This window comes from Gymnoscopelus microlampas (genome assembly GCF_963454915.1).
Source record: "Gymnoscopelus microlampas genome assembly, chromosome: 2".
NCBI lineage: Eukaryota > Metazoa > Chordata > Actinopteri > Myctophiformes > Myctophidae > Gymnoscopelus > Gymnoscopelus microlampas.
In genome coordinates, this window is record NC_139939.1 from 43047418 (window position 1) to 43052303 (window position 4886).

The window sequence follows — 4886 nt, forward strand, 5'->3', positions numbered from 1 at the left end:
AAACACTACACTACACTCGGAAGTAACAGGCAGCAGTTGTTCAAACTTGCTTTTCCGCATAATTGTGGGTTAGGCTGCTCTGCTCGGCTGGCTCTCATCATGCTATGATGCCAGCTTTAGAAGTTATGTCTGCTCTGCGCAGACATTTGGAAATGCGATCATTTGTGTTATACTTCCCGATTGAACCCAGATTAGACTATCATAACAATTAGGCCTACTTTCAGTGTGAGAGAATCAAAATCTAGTTGGAGAATAATACCAATAGGCCTATTGTACTGCACAGTTAGTCAGTGGTTAGTAATAACATGTTAGTAAAAACATGTGCACACCTGTATCTGATGCTATAATAACGTTCTAAATATCATGTTTCACGTATGGTATGGTATACTGTAATCTCTACAGGACCACAATGGAAATAAGCCCGATTTGGGCTTATTTGTGTTATCCTTAGCACCTTTTGTATACATCTAGTAGGCTACCATTGTACCTTTATTGCAAACTGTTAATACAGTATTCAATCAATCAATCATGTATATTTGTTTATTTGTTTGTTCTATTTAATCCATTGATTCTCAAAGTGGGGTACCCAGCTAAATGATGGATAGTTAGGAACCAAATGGACCCTTATGGGTCTGTAACTCTGAGAGTGTACAAATGGAACCAAATGGAGTGGACCCTAACGCGTCCATTTGGTTCCATAACTCCCATTTGTAGTTCAATATTGAGAGAAATTACATTAAATGGTGGGGGTCCGTAGCTAGCTAATGCATGTCAAACTGGGGTTCCTTGAAATTAAAATGGTTGAAAATCAGCTGCTAAGAGCCGTGAAAATCTTCTCTTATTAAGGGGGTTCCTGGCATATCTTTTCAAATGGGGATCCGCGGGTTAAAAGTGTCAATTTGCGCGTCCTTGACATGAAAACGTTTGCGAACCACTGATTTAACTTACATCTCGGTCCCTTAATTGCTCTTACTCTACCCATATATTCCTCTATACTCTCACGAAATAGGGTTTACTATAAAACGATGCAGTGCGCACGAAAAAGAGAATTTCACCCGAAAGACACCTGTAAAACCGTGATGAGATTCTGATTCTGGGCTACTACCACATTTAGTCGGTAGGGGACAGTAGTTCATTATGACATTCGCTTATAGAAAGGTTCATCAGACGTGTGAGTTCCATTCTAAAGCCCCCACATTTGAAACAAAAGTAGTGGTTAAATGCAATGGTTCGAAGAGGTAGCCTACTGACATGTTTTATTTATGTAAAAGTATCAATACTGCAATGTAGAAATACTCTGTTACAAGCAAAAGTCCGGAATTCAAAATGTATTTGAGTAAAAGTACAAAAGTATTTGTATCAAAATGTACCAAAAGTAGAAAGTACTCATTATAAAGAATGTCCCATTTCACAAGTTTTGAAAATAGCAGATCTACAAACTCACGTGTTGCAAAGTGAGCCATTGTGAGCTTGTAGATCAGCTATTTTCAAACAGCCAAAGTATATATATAGGGTTGAAGTGTTTAATGTTTTGTAATAATACCAGTTATCAAAATCTACAAAGTAACTAGTAACTTCAGTTTTCAAATAATTGTAGTGGAGTAAAAAGTAAAATATTTGACTCTGAGATGTAGTGGAGTAGAAGTAAAAGTATCGAAAATTAGAAATACTCCAATAAAGTAAAAAATACCTCAAAATTGTACTTATGAACAGTACTTGAGTACATGTACTTAGTTACTTTACACCATTGGTTAAATGTATTCAGAGTGCCCTCTACCCTCCGATTGATGGGTATTATTGTAGCTCTCCATGGTGCTGAATCCATGCACGTGAAACATCAAAGGGATCCGGAAAAATAAAATAAATACATATTTATGTAATTACATAGGCTATAGGCTACATTAATGCTTGTGATCATATAATAAATGACCTGCCCTGAAATAATGAAATTTATGTTGGGCAATTTGCGTAATTATCATAATATACAGGTAAAATAAAAGAGACATTCAAAATAGTCACAGACTTCCAAGATTAAGTGTTTTTAATGGTAATGTAGGCTACATTACATATATAATACAAGAAAACATTTGTGGCATTGTCATGCCTTTAACATAATCATTATTAACATCATATTTAATGGTAATTATTTTTTGAATCCAAAATGGTTTAAAAGTGGAGAAAAAAAATCATGCATTAGACCTATTTGATCCCGCAGGGGAACTCAGGTGGTTATATTGCTCAGACGAGCAGGGTGTATTGCTTATGGACAACTGGACAACTCCGTTACATGTACAATAGTCAGTGCAACTGAGACTTGCAGAATGGTAGTATAGCTGCAGTTTCTTTGGTTTCAGGCCTTCATGCTCTGCAACTGGTAACGTCAAGCACATTAACAGTAAACAGCATGACAGCCCCTCCTTTAGCAACCTCCCACCCAAATGAATTGATGTCTCTTGCCTCTACAGGTCGCTCGCTCTGATCTGCAGCCTTCCACAACAAGACCTGGAGATGAGCATGCAGTATACTGTACAGCATCATATTATTCTGCCCATACATTGCAAGGAAGAACTCTGTAACGTGTACCGGTATCTTTCAGGTCACTGTGAGTGGCATTAAGTTCCACAAGCATTGTATTGAGACTAGGCCTGGTACTTTCTAGGAGTACTTTAAGCGCATTTCTCTTTCCACTGGGGTAGGAGACAGTACAATGTCACATCCTGACAGGTTCTTGGACAAACACATGCACTCAGTGCATTGGTTCAGGATTTGCCATTGAGAATGATGGCGATGCCACCAAATGCCACTCCAAGCAATGCTTTTATCCCAGAAATGTTCATCAATGTTCCAATGCAGCCAAGGAATCAGAGTATGCATCATGCCGGGGTGGATGATGGTAAATGGACTGCATTTATATAGTGCCTTTCTAGTCTTTCTGAACCTTCAAAGCGCTTTACAATGTACTTTGCATTCACACACACATTCACACACTTTGCATGGTTGCATGACTTCACCATGATAATAGATGGATTTCTGTATATCACAAATAGTACAGCCGTTCATTTTGTTAAGACTCTTAAATCTCCTTTCCAAGTTAACTGGAAGCTAAATCAAAGCCATTGGAAGCTAAATCAAAGCCATTTCCAGTTTTTGATGATTAATTAGCTAATTTACTCAAATTGCCCAACATGCAACATTTAGCAACCAAGCTTAATCTCATCTGCTAAGTCTACAGCTGACATTTTAATCATAAAAGTTCATAAGAAACAACATTTCTGGGTTTAACATGGGCCCTATATGGGGGTTTCCAGCTTGTCGCCCTTGTTTGTACACTGCATGATCCATCACTCACACAGCACAGCAGCTCCGTGCCTGTCATTCACACTGGCAAACCTTAGCCTATATGGTCATTGACAGGCATGTGGTGAGGACTGGGAGCATCAGTTACTCAAATATATATGTTTTAAACAGTCTAGCGTTCTTATTATTTTACACAAGCTAACATAATAGCCTAAGTATAGTATTGCATGATTAAATTATTTGAATTCTTCCTTGGTCACCTATGTACTTATTTGTTTAGTCATAGGTCTACGTTAGCGAGCGAGGTACTGATCAGTGTTGCCAGTCAGCTGTAAATATATGTGTAGGTGACTGCGTAAGCCTGTATAAAATGTATTGCTGGAATGGACCCCTAAACCTCTAGATTTAGTGAAGGGGTTACAACATTTCACTATATTTTCAGATGTAAGAAATGCTGAGACCCAACCCTATAGTGTTCTCATTCATTATTTAACTCTGCTGCGTTCACACGGGCAGATACAAAGATCAGTCTACCATTCATTTTCAATGGAAGCCAGCGACATGAAGATACATCCTACGTTTGTGGCTGCTACAAAGCTAGGTTGAGCTGGCTTCAACTTCAGATACAAAGCTACAAAGCGACAGATATGCTGTGTAGCTTTGCATCTTTTGTATCTGCCAGTGTGAACGCAGCATATGGCAGCATGGCAGGAATTTCAGCATGGCAGACATTTCAGCATGGCAGAAAAGGGTGTTGTAGGTGGAAATGGAAAGATCTTGCAGGAGGCAAGAGGACCAGTATGGCTCTAGTGGTATAATAGTTATAGCTAAAGTTAGAAAACAACACGACATCTTATGAAATTCACATACACACACACACAATGTGCGATTTGATTTATTGGTTGTGGATTATGCTCACCAGAATCATCTTTACCATTCAATTTGTAACACCCACCCTTCTGATGTCAAATAAATAAAGAATTGCAGTTAATCCCACTTATCAGAAAATATCTGACAAACAACTGACAGTAGTTTTCCTTCACGGAGGCAGGATTTACCTCCTTTCGTTACTCCCAGAGTGTTTAAGATTAAGATTTATGCATTTCATGCATGAAATTCCAAACATTTTGTTCCGGGAACAATGTCCACGCCCAAACCCCATTACAGGGGCTAAACGTTTCATCTTAAACAATGCTAGAAACGCTACTGCGCGGCAGCACAATTTAGTTGGCTAAGTGAGACAGATTACGTATTTAACGGTCGGGTAAGCGTGGTTTGATGCGAGTTTGTTTCACCGGTGACAGCTGAGGCTAATGTTGCCCAGTGCCCTCATTAATGAGCTCATTTGTCAACACCAGTTCACCAAGGAGTGGTGGTATCTTTCTTTCTCCAATAGTTCTCAAATCTTCTTATCCTCTGTACCAGTTTTGGCCCTTGAACATCAATGTTGTCAAACTGTGGCTTGATGGTGACCTATCTTGATGGTGTTAAAGTTCTACTGTAGGCTACGCTTATCTCCGCGTGTGACAGAAGAAGAAAGAGAAAGAAAGCTGCGTCTTGACAGAGTGCGACCAAATTTCTCTCCCAGA